The sequence below is a fragment of the Hemiscyllium ocellatum genome, chromosome 10 (assembly GCF_020745735.1).
Source record: "Hemiscyllium ocellatum isolate sHemOce1 chromosome 10, sHemOce1.pat.X.cur, whole genome shotgun sequence".
Taxonomy (NCBI): domain Eukaryota; kingdom Metazoa; phylum Chordata; class Chondrichthyes; order Orectolobiformes; family Hemiscylliidae; genus Hemiscyllium; species Hemiscyllium ocellatum.
The window spans coordinates 77710280-77725394 of NC_083410.1; the positions used below are offsets into that span (position 1 = coordinate 77710280).

At 41.9% G+C, this 15115-nt stretch overlaps 1 long non-coding RNA gene across 2 annotated transcripts in view; it reads right to left on the reverse strand.

Annotated features, from left to right (window-relative positions):
* Positions 1–14763, reverse strand: part of LOC132819470 (uncharacterized) — a 139468-nt gene extending 124705 nt beyond the window's left edge. For both annotated transcript variants that reach the window (XR_009645090.1, XR_009645089.1), the window contains exons 1-3: positions 14709–14763; positions 14157–14219; positions 10191–10264 (exon numbers count right to left, since the gene is read on the reverse strand). This is a non-coding gene — a long non-coding RNA (uncharacterized LOC132819470). The remainder of the gene's footprint in view (positions 1–10190; positions 10265–14156; positions 14220–14708) is intronic.
* Positions 14764–15115: the final 352 nt, after the last annotated feature.

The window sequence follows — 15115 nt, forward strand, 5'->3', positions numbered from 1 at the left end:
CTCTTGTTATGAAGGCCTTCTTCACTACCTGCTGTACAAGAACACCCAGATCTTTACCTAAATTGATTCCATTTAGGTAGTAATCTGCCTTCCTGTTCTTGCCAAAATGGATAACCATACATTTCTCCACATTAAACTGCATCTGCCATGCCTCTGCCCACTCACCTAACTTAGGAGAGTTTACAGGGTCACCCTGTAATCTCCTAACATCCTCATCACATTTCACCCTGCCACCCAGCTTAGTATCATCAGCAAATTTGCTAATGTTATTACTAATACCATCTTCTATATCATTAACATATTTTGTAAAAAGCTGCGGACCCAGTACTGATCCCTGCGGTACCCCACTGGTCACTGTCTGCCATTCTGAAATGGAATCGTTTATCACTACTCTTTGTTTCCTGTCAGCCAACCAACTTTCAATCCAATCAAGTACTTTGACCCCAATACCATGCACCCTAATTTTGCTCACTAACCTCCTATGTGGGACTTTATCAAAAGCTTTCTGAAAATCCAGGTACACTTCATCTACTGGATCTCCCTCATCCATCTTCAGAGTTACATCCTCAAAAAGTTCAAGAAGATTAGTCAAGCATGATTTCCCCTTCATAAATCCATGCTGACTCTGACCTATCCTGCTACTACTATCCAGATGTGTCATAATTTCATCCTTTATAACAGACTCCAGCATTTTTCCCACCACGGAGGTCAGACTAACTGGTCTATAATTTCCTGTTTTCTCTCTTCCATCTTTTTAAAAAAGTGGTACAATATTAGCCATCCTCCAATCCGCAGGAACTGATCATGAATCTATCGAACCCTGGAAAATAATCACCAACTCATCCACGAATTCTCATCCTTCAGTACCTGGGATGTAGACCACCAGGCCTCGGGGACTTATCAACCTTCAGACCTAGCAGTTTCTCCAACACCAATTCCTGACAAATATAAATTCCCTTCAGTTCAGGTCCTTCAGCCACTGTTACCTCAGGGAGATTGCTTGCGTCTTCCCCAGTGAACACAGATCTGAAGTACCCATTTAATTCTTCTGCCATTTCTTTGTTCCCAATTTTAGTTTTAACCATTTTTTTGCCTTTCACATACCTGAAAAAACTTTTACTATCCTCCTTTGTATTATTGGCCAGTTTACCTTCGTACCTCATTTTTTCTTTGCGTATTTTCTTCTTCGTAATCTTCTGTTGTTTTTTAAAAGCTTCCCAGTCCTCAGTTTTCCCACTTATCTTTGCTATGTTATACTTTTTCTCTTTTAACTTTATTTGTTTCTTAACTTCCCTCGTCAGCCACGGCCACCCATGCCTCCTCCTAGGATCTTACTTTCTTTTTGGAATGAACTGATCCTGCATCTTCTGCATTATACACAGAAATATCCGCCATTGTTCCTCCACTGTCATCCCCTTGCACCATTGAACTTTGGCCAGCTCCTCCCTTATAGCTCCATAGTTCCCTTTATTCAACAGTAATATTGTCACTTCCGATTTTACTTTCTCCCTCTCAAACTGCAGATTGAAGCTTATTGTATTATGGTCACTACTTGCCAATGGCTCCTTCACTTCGAGGTCCCTGACCAATTCTGGTTCGTTGCACAATACCAGATCCAGAATTGCCTTCTCTCTGGTTGGCTCCAGCACCAGCTGTTCTAAGAATCCCAAACTATCTCACAAACTTGATTGAGTTTTTTGAAGAAGTAACAAAGAAGTTTGATGAGGGCAGAGCAGTTGATTTGATCTATGTGGACTTTAGTAAGGCATTCGACATGGTTCCCCATGGGAGACTGATTAGCAATGTTACATCTCATGAAATACAGGGAGAACTAGCCATTTGGATACAGAATTGTTCAAAAGTAGAAGACAGAGGGTGGTAGTGGAGGGTTGTTTTTCAGACTGGAGATCTGTGACCAGTGGAGTGCCACAAGGATCGGTGCTGGGCCCTTTATTTTTTTGTCATTTACATAAATGATTTGGATGTGAGTATAAGAGGTACAGTTAGCAAGTTTGCAGATGACACCAAAATTGGAGGTGTAGTGGACAGCGAAGAAGGTTACTTCAGATTACAACAGGATCTGGACCAGATGGGCCAACGGGCTGAGAAGTCGCAGATGGAGCTTAATTCAGATAAATGCGAGGTGCTGCATTTTGAGAAAGCAAATCTTAGCAGGACTTATACACTTAATGGTAAGGTCCTAGGGAGTATTGCTGAACAAAGAGACCTTGGAGTGCAGGTTCAAAGCTCCTTGAAAGTGGAGTTGCAGGTAGATAGGATAGTGAAGAAGACATTTGGTATGCTCTCCTTTATTGGTCAGAGTATTGAGTACAAGAGTTGGGAGTTCATGTTGTGGCTGTACAGGACATTGGTTAGGCCACTATTGGAATATTGCTTGCAATTCTGGTCTCCTTCCTATCGGAAAGATGTTGTGAAATTTGAAAGGGTTCAGGAAAGATTTACAAGGATGTTGCCAGGGTTGGAGGATCTGAACTACAGGGAGAGGCTGAAAAGGCTGTTGCTGTTTTCCCTGGAGCATCGGAGGCTGAGGGTTGACCTTATAGAGGTTTACAAAATTATGAGGGGCATGGATAGGTAAATAGACAAAGTCTTTTCCCTGGGGTCGGGGAGTCCAGAACTAGAGGGCATAGGTTTAGGAAGAGAGGAGAAAGATATAAAAGAGACGTAAGGGGCAACGTTTTCACGCAGAGGGTGGTACGTGTATGGAATGAGCTGCCAGAAGATGTGGTGGAGACTGGTACAATTGCAACATTTAAGAGGCATTTGGATGGGTATATGAATAGGAAGAGTTTGGAGAAATATGGGCCGGGTGCTGGCAGGTGGGACTAGATTGGGTTGGGATATCTGGTCGGCATGGACAGTTGGACCGAAGGGTCTGTTTCCATTCTGTACATCTCTATGACTCCAAGTCTCTATGACTTTGAGATGTATCTGCTCTCATTATGGTAAACCTAGATGACTCATTCTTTTGAAAAATGTATTTTTTGGAAACTAAAACATTATTGAGAAGTTGAAATAAATATTGATGATTGCCCCGTCACATGAAAGGTGGTTCTCCTTGGAGAAAGCATTATGGAGCAGAAGGAAGCCTTTCAGCCCAATGTATCTGCATGATGTTCTGGATGAGAATTATGGCTCACTTAAAAAAAAATCTGCTAAAGGTTATTTTTGTTCTGTTTCATGGAAGGTTTTTCTCTGACAGAACAAGTGTTCTCATACATTTCCCAAACTTGCCTCATTAATCAGGTACCACACGCTATGCCACCCTCCCTCTTGTGCTGGATTCTCTCACTCACCATTGGCAAATTTACTTATTGGGAGATCCTGGTATCTCTGGCATTGGCGCCATATTTAAAAGCTATTTAGCATCCAGTTAGCCATGGCAGTCGGAATTGAATTGCATGATTAAAGATTTTGAGATAGCAGCCAAGATAAAATTGACACTGTCTTGTAGACAGGAAGTTCTTGGGACGGAATGGTGAAGAGAAGGGATGTCCTCTTTCCCTACGACAACCAGAAGAGGCCACAACACCAGATGCCACCAAACTAGTCCGGAATTGCCAAGGAGGACAGTGTGGCCTCTGTGATCTAAAGAAACACCCAGCAATGTCTGATCACTCTCACAAGACAGCTGACTACTTAATTCCCACCCGCATTAAATAGCTATGCTACTCAACTTCATCTCACTTCCACTCCCACCCACTTTCTCTCATTTGTGGAAGAATCAGCCCATAAGTGGAATGAAAGAGCTAGGTAGGCTGTGGGGTGCCCACCATTCAGCTCCTCACTTCATACAAGAGGATCTCAGCTTTCGCTAGCAATGGCTGGGACAGCTCCTGTGGAGATGCTGAAATATCTATGTCCTGGCCAGCAAGTAGGAAGGATTATTCATTGATGTGTTACTATCCACCGCTACCATCCTTTCAGATCTTGAATTCCAAATACTTACCAACCTTTGGGTGAAATAATTCTTCCTTAAGTCGCTCTGGACATTCTGCCATTTATCTTAAATCAATGCCCTTGGATATTGACCCGTACACTAAGAGGCAAGTGTCTTTTCCGATCTATTGTATTTATGCCCCTCAATTTTATACACCACACATAGGTTCGGCCATAGCTGAAGCAAAGTTTTATACAATTTCATTGTACACTCACTGCTCTTGTATTCAATGTCTTGATTAATAAAGGGAGAAATTCCATATGTCTTTTTCACCACCTTATTCACCTATCCTGTTGCCTTCAAGGTTCTATGATCATGTACACCAAGGTCTCTCTGATCCTTTGCATTTCCTAGAGTCCTACCACTCATTATGTACTCCCTTATTTATCCCAAAATATATCACCTCACACATTTCAGGATTAAATTCCTTTTGTCACTGCTTAGCCCATCTGACCAGCCCATCTATAACCCTCTATAGTCTGAGGCTTTCCTCTTCACTATTCATAGATCATTGACCATAGAACATTACAGCGCAGTACAGGCCCTTCAGCCCTCGATGTTGCGCCAACCTGCAAAATTTATCCGATGTCCATCTAACCTACACCGTTCTATTGTTATCCATATGTATGTCCAGTGTCCATTTAAATGCCCTAAACTTCAGTGAGTTTTTTTTTACGGTTGCAGGCAGGCGTTCCACGCCCCTACTACTCTAAGCAAAGAAACTACCCCTGATATCTCTCCTAGATCTATCACCCCTCAATTTAAAGCTATGTCCCCTCATGTTAGCCGTCACTATCTGAGGAAAAAGGCTCTCAGTGTCCAGCCTAACTAACCCTCTGATTATCTTGTACATCTCAATTAAGTCACCTCTCAACTTTCTCCTCTCCAATGAAAACAGCCTCAGTTCCCTAAGCCTTTCCTTGTACGACTTTCCTTCCATACCAGGCAATATCCTCCTAGTAAATCTCTTCTGATCTCTTTCTAAAGCTTCCACGTTCTTCCTATTATGCAGTGACCAGAACTGTACGCAATACTCCAGGTGTGGCCTTTCGAGTGTCTTGTGCAGCTGATACATGAGCCGTGGCTCCGAAACTCAATTCCCCTACCAATAAACACCAGCATACCATATGCCTTCTTAACAACTCTATCAATTTATGTGGCAACTTTCAGGGATTTATGCGCCAGGGATTTATCTCTGTTCATCTACACTGCCAAGAATTTTACCATTAGCCCAGTACTCTGCATTCCTGTTATTTCTTCCGAAATGAAATAGGCATTTGAATGTGGAGGATGGTGCAGAAAATGTGACATTGCTATGCTAGCCATGTTTGCAATAAAAATGCCTTTGAAATCAACCAAATGGAGGTCTGACTCTACATTAATGCTCATAATCTATAAATATATTGTGCCAATTCTTTCTGTTTTAGTTGCAATGATACAATAAGTTCATATATTTAATTACAGGGTAATTTAAAACTGGAACTCAAAGCTTGTGAGAAGATTTGTGTTGCAGATGTTTCGTCCCCTGTCTAGGTGACATCCTCAGTGCTTGGGAGCCTCCTGTGAAGTGCTTCTGTGTTGTTTCCTCTGGCATTTATAATTTGTCTCTGCCGCTTCCGGTTGTCAGTTCCAGCCGTCCGCTGCAGTGGCTGGTATATTGGGACCAGGTCGATGTGCTGATCAATCTGCAGTTCCCGCAGATGAAGTCATCAGGGATACTTGAGGCGACCCTCACCTCCCATTCTGTATGAGAAACATTCAACTGCCTTAACCTCCATTCCCACTATTCTAAACTCCCAAATAGACTCGAGAAAAAAATAAATGAAACACGAAAGAAAACACTTGTCACCTTACGAACTGACACACAGCTTTTTCTTTGTTTAGAGGAGGAGGATGGGTGGGAGTCACTACCTGAGTAGTGTTTTGGGTAAAGCAGCTGTTCAAATATGTGACCTTGTAACCTCCGGAACTGAAGAAAAACCAAAACTAGAAGAAATTTAAATCATATACTCACGTATCCAGACCTCGGGACCTCTCCGGCTGTGTCCAGGAATTCAGAATACTACCAAATTTTATTTCATGTGAACTTACTGACCAAACATCTTATATTCAAGTCTAGGTCATTAAATGTATTCTACAAACAACAAGGGACCCAGCGCCAAACCCTGCAGTATCCCACTGGATAAAGGACCCTGTCTACTACATCAATGCACTCCCTTTATCTACACACTTCATCACTTCCTCCATACACTCAAACCTGTCAGACATGATCTCTCCCTGATAAAGCCTTTTTCTACCAACAGATACAGACCACAGTGAACTTGCTTATAAACACCCTGCTCTGTACACTTGTGTGTCTTTTCTCTCATCTTGTTTCCAGTCTGAGATAACTCCCAGGAGATTACAGTTCAGTTTGTTGCACTTTTCCATCTTTTTAAAATCCTTCCCTTTGAAGCTTTCTTGACACCTTGTCAGGTGTGAGATTTGAAGGTCTATTTTCAAAAGTTAAGTGAACAGACAGCAGAAAACCATTATGGGGGTTTGCTGAGTGCCTCCAAAAGAACTGTCATGGGCAATCACAATTCCCACCTTGAAAAATTAACCATGAATATTTCGCCTCAAAACTTTAGAAATTTGACATTTTAAAATTTCCCTCAATTTCCTTCTGGAAGGACATCATACATTTAATTATTCACTGTCTTAATTAGATAATTTCCAATCATTTCCAATCTATCCCAGTTGTTACATTAATGAGTGCACCTACTATTAATTATTAACTTAATGGGGAATGAGTGCTCTTCACTCAAATTGCTGGCTGACCTGCACAAATAAGCATGATTAATAATGGCATGGGTTTTGAAGATGCATTACAACAGACTCAAAACATGGTTCTGTTTCTCTCTCCACAGATGCTGCCAGATCCGATGAGGTTTTCTAGCACTATATTTATTATGATGTATAGCGCTAGAAAACCTCATCGGATTTACACGTCATTATTGTTGCAGGTCCCAAATCATTGTCAAAAGTAGTTCCATTGTATATGAGCATCAACATATATACTTGCCCACTTTTTACAGAACAGATTAACTAATGAGAAAGGCTTACTTCTGAATTTAAGCAGTTGTTTCTAAAACCAAATTATTTGCTTTCAGTTGTTGTTAGGTTTCCTGTCCAATTGTTGTTCGTACTAAATGTAACAGACACTATCAATGCTGAATTAGTGAGATAATTTGTAAAACTTACTTTCTCCGCTTTTTCTTCAGCCAAAGCTCCTTTGTATTGTATATGGTAATTTACTGCTGCCTAAGTCATCACTCCTGTTAATACTTTTTTGGGACACAAGACAATCCTCCTTTGAAGCACTTGGCTGACATTTTCTTACCACTAATAGCATTCAATTCCTGCCACTTCACAAATGGGAGAAAGATATCATCTAAAGGCACCAATAAGGCCATAAAGTAAGTCATTTATGATCCAGAAGGAGTCCATTTCTGCACATCAGATCAATGCTTGCTCCCAGTGGAGCAATTGAGTCAGCTTTGTGAATTTATGCCCTTCAAATGCTCATTCAATTTTGTTTGAAACCATTGATCATTTATAAGAACATAGGAAAAAGAGTAGGCAATTCAGCTGTTCTGCCATTCAATGAAGTGACATCTGATCTGTGACCTAACTCCATTTCTTTGGAATTTATTCCTTAGCTATCTCAAATTTAAAAATTAACAACTGATCTGGCTTCAACTGTCATTTATGTGTGTTGCAGTGCTTCCTAATATCTTTCTGAAAGGTATAGCCTTAATTTTTAGACTGTGCCCCCTGGTTCTACAATCCCCAACCAGTGGAAATAGTTTATCCTTTTTACCCTGTTGCTTCTTTTTAATATCTTGGAAACGTTGATTAGATCATTCCCTAACCTTAAATTCTGGAGAAAAAAAGTTATATCACTCTTGTCAGAATTTAACTTTGAAGCCCAGTATTGATTTTGGAAACCTACATTGTACTCCCTCCAACGCTGATTTATCCTTCTCAATGTGTGGTACTCAGGTCTGCTCACAGCACTCCAAGTGGAGTTTAAACTGTTATTGTATAATTGTTGTTATCGTATAACTGCAGCACAATTTCTGTGTCCTTATTCTCCAGTCCTTTAAATTTAAATGCATTAGCTTTATTTTCTGCACCTCTTCTTTGCATTTTAAAGATCTACACACCTGAACTCCCAAGTGTCTTTGAACACTCACCTGTATTTAATTTAATACCAACTAAAAAGTGCCCTGATCTATCCTCCTTCTGTCCAAGAATGGATAGCCTTACACTTGATTACATTGACATCCATCTGTCGAATTTTGAACATTCTTCTAGTCTATCAGTCTACTTTTGTCATGCTCTGTTATCATCTACACATTTTAGAATGTTGACTTGTGTCATCAGCAAATTGGATTTTTTTCTGATATATGACTTTCTATGCCTTTATCCAAATGACTTAAATATAATGTGAATAATCAAGGCCCAAATATAGATCCTTGTGGGATATTACTGGCCACATTCTGCCAATTGTGTTCCTGTAGCTAGTCACTGGCATGTAAGGAAAGACTCTGAGGAACACCATTGTCCATTTTCCTCTAATCTGAAAAATACCTATTTATTTTTCAGTGAAAAAACTCACTGTTCTCTGCCTTTAAGCCAATTTTTACCAAATTTGACACCGACCCACCTAGGCCATAAGGGTCAAAGCAAAAGCTAAAGCATTTGCAATCATCTTCAGCCACAAGTACTGAATTTATCTCGTTTAAAATCACAACACCAGGTTATGGTCCAACAGGTTTAATTGGAAGCACACTAGCTTTCGGAGCGACACTCCGAAAGCTAGTGTGCTTTCAATTAAACCTGTTGGACTATAACCTGGTGTTGTATGATTTTTAACTTTGTATACCCCAGTCCAACACCGGCATCTCCAAATCATGAATTTATCTCGGCCTCCTCCTGAGGTCCCCACCATCACAAATACTAGTCTTTAGCTCATACAAGTCACTTCAGAAGATACCAAGCAATGGCTAAACACAATGAATATGGCAAAGTACATAGGCTCTAATAATATCCTGTTGTGCTGAAAACTTATGCTCTAGAACTAACTACATCCTTATAATGCTGTTCTAAGACAGACACAACACTGGTAGCTATGTGACAAGTGCAAAATTGGAGAGGTGTGTCCTGGACACAAGAGGTCGTACTAATTCAGTATGGCAACCAGCTTATCATTCTCATCTGAACAAACAACAAAGTGATTGAATTAAGTGGCACTTTCTCACTAACACTCCACTTACTAATCCTCAGCTTGGGCTTCATTCAGATGTGGATCTCATTGCAGTCTTGGTCAAAACTTGGACAAAAGACAGCTCAAAACCATGGGTGACATGAGAGTGACTTCCGTCAAAATCAAGGCAGCGTCAGACAGACTTATATCAAGGAGCCAGAGTAAAATTTATGTCAATATAAATTGAGGGAAAACTCACAACTAGCCAGACGTTTAACGTACATAAAGAGGAAAGAAGTAGCTTCTGGAGACTAGTCATCTCACTCCCAGGAGTTCCTAAGTATTTTCTAATTAACTGTTCAGAGATATTATTACGTACCTCTGGAGCAGGCAAATCTCCAAGCCCCCTGGCTGAGAGGTAGGCTCACTTTTCTACAAGAGCCTTTAATGCAGGACTTGTTACTGCCCTAGACCCAACCACCTTCAGCTGCTTCATTAGTATCCTACATTCCATCATTAGGCCTGAAGTGGGGATGCTAGCGGCTGTTTGCATAGAGCTCAGCACCATTTACATATTTTCATATACTACATTGTCCTGGATTCAACAAATCTGGACAACAAACAGTTTGGATGAATAAATGGAAAATTACTTTCGTGCCATATGTGCCAAGAATGATTATCTCCAACAAGAAAGAATCTAATCACTTTCCCATGGATGTTCAATGACAGTCACAACTACATAAACTGTTGTAACAAGGATAAGTCAGAGGTTGACATGCAGTGAGGATTGGGAGGTGAAACTAATTGGATAACTTTTTAAAAGAATCAGCGCATGTATGATTGGCCAGTTGGACTCTTTCTATTTTGTAAATGTTAACATTCCCATAGGATTCCACTTTTTGAGTGGGAGCAGCAGTGGAGGTAAGGTGAACCAGGAAGACTACAGCTAAGGTAAGGGAGATTTTTAAAATTACTTACTGGTAGTGGCCAGCGGTGTTTTTCCTCCACAGTAGGAGCGGGAGCAGAGGCAGAAGTGACGCGGACCAGAGGGGCTGCCGGGAAGGAAAGTATTGAATATAAGTTTATTGCTTGATTTTATACCAATTGAATTAAGCTTTTTTGTTTAGTATTGTGTGGGTGTTCAGATAAGTATGGATTCTAGGGCAGTTGCTTGCTCCTCCTGCAGAATGTGGCAGGTGAGAGACATGACAAATGTCTCCGCTGGCTACATCTGCAGGAAGTGCACCTAACTCCAGCTCCTTGAAAACCATGTTAGGGAATTGGAGCTGGAACAGGATGAACTGCGGATCATTTGGGAGGCTGAGGGGGTAATTTGAGAGATGTTACTGGCAGTTGGTCACTCCTGAGGCTCAGGATAAGGAGAGATGGGTTACAGTCAGGGGGAGGAAAGGGGACAGACAGACAGTGCAGAGATCTCCTGTGGACATTCCCCTCAGCAATAAGTATATCGTTTTGATACTGCTGGGAGGGATGACCTACCAGAGGAAAGCCATAGTGGTCAGTTCTCTGGCACTGAGCCTGACACAATGGCCCAGAAGGGAAGGGGCAAAATAGAAAAGCGGTAGTGGTAGGAGACTCGATTGTTAGGAGAATTGACAGGAGATTTTGTGGTCAGGATCGGGATTCCCGGAAGGTATGTTGCCTCCCTGGTGCCAGGGTCCCGGACGTCTCAGATTGGGTGTATAAGATTCTGAAAGGGAAGAGCGAACAGCCAGAAATCGTGTTACATATTGGCACCACTGATACAGCCAGGAAAAGGATTGAGGTTATAAAAAGTGATTTCAGGGAGTTAGGGTGGAAGCTGCAGAGCAGAACGAACAGAGTAGTGTTCTCAGGTTTACTACTGGTGCCACAAGACAGTGAGGCGAGGAACAGGGAGCGGGCGCTGCTTAACATGTGGCTGCGCAGCTGGTGTAGGAGGGAGGGCTTCAGATATGTAGATAATTGGGATGCCTTCTGGGGAAGGTGGGACCTGTACACGAAGGACTGGAAGGGGACCAATGTCCTGGGTGGAAGGTTTGCTCAAGTGGCTCAGGGGCGTTTAAACTGGTATGGCAGGGGGATGGGAACCTGAGCTATATAGTGGTGGTGAGAGTTGGTGGAGATGAGGCAATAGCAAAAGGTAGCACAGCCAGTGGGAAGGAATTTCCTGGGAAAGAACCAAGGGATCGGTTGAAGTGTATTTGTTTTAATGCAAGGAGTATCCGGAATAAAAGTGATGAGCTTAGAGCATGGATCAGTACCTGGTGCTATGATGTTGTGGCCATAACAGAGACATGGGTTTCTCAGGAGCAGGAATGGTTGCTGGAATGTTCTGGGGTTTAGGACATTTAAAAAGAATAGGGAGGGGGGACAAAGAGGAGGGGGTGTAGCTGTGACAAGGAGGGTATCACAGCTACAAAAGTTACCGCTGTCCAGGAGGGTCTGCCTACTGAGTCAGTATGGGTGGAAATTAGGAACAGTAAGGGAGCAGTCACCTCATTAGGGGTTTACTACAGGCCCCCCAATAGCAGCAGGGAGATTGAAGAAAGCATAGGTTGGCATATTTTGGAAAAGTGTGAATGTATTAGGGTTGTTGTAATGTGTGACTTTAACTTTCCTAATATTGATTGGAACCTTCTTCGAGCAGATGGTTTGGAAGGAGCTGGTTTTGTAAGGTGAGTTCAAGAGGGTTTCCTAACTCAGTACATTACAGGCCGATGAGGGGACAGGCCATTTTGGATTTGGTGCTCGGCAATGAGCTGGGGCAGGTGTCAGATCTTGCAGTGCGAGAGCATTTTGGTGATAGTGACCACAACTACCTCACATTTTACATAGCTATGGAGAAAGAGAGAAGCAGACACAGTGGGAGGATATTTAATTGGGGAAATGGAAACCATGATGCTATCCGACGTAAGTTGGAAAGCATGTACTGGGAGCAATTGCTCCATGGAAAGGGCACTATAGGCATGTGGAGACTGTTTAAGGAACAGTTGTTGCGAGTGATGCATAAATATGTCCCTCTGAGACAGGCAAGAAGGAGTAAGATAAAGGAACCTTGGATGACGAGAGCAGAGGAGCTTCTCATTAAAAGAAAGAAGGCAGCTTACGTATGGTGGAGGAAGCAAGGGTCTTGCTCAGGTCTAGAGGAAGAAGCTCAAAAATGGTCTGAGGAGAGCCAGGAGGGGGCATGACAAAGGTTTGGCAGGAAGGATTAGGGAGAATCCAAAGGCATTTTACATGTATGTGAGGAATACAAGAATGATCAAAGAAAGAGTAGGGCCGACCAGGGATAGCATAGGGAACTTGTGTGTAGAGTCTGAAGTGGTAGGGGAAGCCCTAAATGAGTTTTTTGCTTCTGTCTTTACTAAAGAAAAGGACCTTGTAGTGAATGAAACCATTAAGGAGCAGGTAAGCATGCTGGAACGGATAGAGATTGAGGAAGCTGATGGGCTGAAAATTTTGACAAACATTAAGATTGACAAGTTGCCAGAGCCAGACCAGATTTGTCCTTGGCTGCTTTGGGAAGCGAGAAATGTGATTGCTTCGCCGCTTGCGAAGATATTTGCATCCTTGCTCTCCACTGGAGTCGTACCTGAGGACTGGAGGGAGGCAAATGTAATTCCTCTCTTTAAGAAAGGAAATAGGGAACTCCCTGGCAATTACAGACCAGTCAGTCTCACATCTGTCATCTGCAAGGTGTTAGAAAGGATTCTGAGGGATAGGATTTATGACCATCTGGAAAAGCATGGCTTGATTAAATGCAGTCAGCACAGGGGCAGGTCATGCCTCACAAATCTTATTGTGTTCTTTGAGGATGTTACTAGACAAGTTGATGAGGGTTGACTGGTGGATGTGGTGTATATGGACTTCAGCAAGGCATTTGATAACGTTCCCCATGGTAGGCTCATTCAGAAGGTCAGGAGGAATGGGATACAGGCAACTTTAGCTGTCTGGGTACAGAATTGGCTGGTCAACAGAAGACAGCGAGTGGTAGTGGAAGGAAAGTATTCTGCCTGGAAGTCAGTGGTGAGTGGTGTTCCATAGGACTCTGTTCTTGGATATCTACTCTTTGTAATTTTTATTAATGACTTGGATGAGGGGATTGAAGGATGGGTTAGCAAGTTTGCAGACGACACAAAGGTTGGAGGTGTCATTGACAGTGTAGAGGACTGTTGTAGGCTGCAGCATGACATTGACAGGATGCAGAGATGGGCTGAGAGGTGGCAGATGGAGTTCAACCTGGATAAGTGCGAAGTGATGCACTTTGAAAGGTTGAACTTAAAAGTTGAGTACAGGATTAAAGACAGGATTCTTGGCAGTGTGGAGGAACAGAGGGATCTTGGTGTGCAGGTACATAGATTTCTTAAAATCGCCATCCAAGTGGACAGGGTTGTTAAGAAAGCATATGGTGTTTTGGCTTTCATTAACAGGGGGATTGAGTTTAAGAGCCATGAGATCTTGTTGTAGCTCTATAAAACTTTGGTTGGACCGCACTTGGAATACTGCATCCAGTTCTGGTCGCCCTATTATAGGAAAGATGTGGATGCTTTGGAGAGGTTTCAGAGGGTTACCAGGATACTGCCTGGAATGGAGGGCTTATTTTACGGAGGTTGACTGAGCTCGGACGTTTCTCATTGGAAATAAAGAAGAAAGAGAGGGGACCTAATTGAGGTGTACAAGATAATGAGAGGCATAGATAGAGTTGATAGCCGGAGACTTTTTCCCAGGGCAGAAATTTTTAACACGAGGGGTCATAGTTTTAAGCTGTTTGGCGGAAAGTATAGAGGGGATGTCAGAGGTGGGTTCTTTACGGAGAGAGTTGTGAGAGCATGGAATGCATTGCCAGCAGCAGTTGTGGAAATGGGGTCATTCGGGATATTTCAGAGACTGCTGGACATGCATATAGTCACAGAAATTTGAAGGTTTGTACAAGAGATTTACCTTACATGTGGATCAATGGTCGGCACAACATCATGGGCTGAAGGGCCTGTACTGTTCTATGTTCTGTGAAAGGAATCAATGGGCAGGTGTTTACTTTATGAAACATTTACTATAACAATTAAGCCCAAAATCAGCATAAAATTGAACATATATTTAATTTTAAACATTTAATTCAATAAAGCTAGGTTTCAGCTTCACTCACAGCCGAAGGTGACACTAAATTCAGTGTCATAGTTTTTCAGACTCTGACTGTAATATACAGAATCTCTTACTTCTTCCATTACAAGCTTTGGCCGTCAATTCCCTTTCATTAGCACAGTTAGCATTGACAAGGTTCATTTCTACAAACCCACTGTCCTTCTGATCACAATAGTTCTGTTGCCATAGCTTTCCACAGTTCCTCTTCGACCAATCAATCAAAAACACCTCAGTTCACCTTTGGTACAATCAATGATTCAGTTATTCATGCAGCTTTAGGTTTTAATCGCTTTTAGCTAGTTTTCACATTGAGGCAACAAGAACTATAGGAGTTTCTTCAAATAGGAAACTGACCTTATCCTGCTTGCTTTTCCTAAACATATTAAGAGTTCTGTGGTTGTGCTCTGCTGTAGCACAAACTGAAATTCAAGCTGTTTCCAATTAGCTTCTACTGACCTTTTTTGGGTTTCCTAGTTTTCATCTCCATAGCAATGTCAATTAAGTCATAGGTCACTTCTCAAATATGACCTTGCAGCTAGGAAATCCAATTATGAATTACTTTCCCAGAACAGCTTAGTTTCATTTTGGATTAAAGGGATATCTTAGAAATACAGCTTTTTTCCCGAAGTGTAGATTTCATTACATATCAAGTTATGGTTATAATGCAAATCAATATATTCAGAGACAAAAATAGGAATTGCTGGACAAGCTCAGCTGGGTTGGCAGCATCTGTGGAGAGAAATCAGAGTTAATGTTTAAGG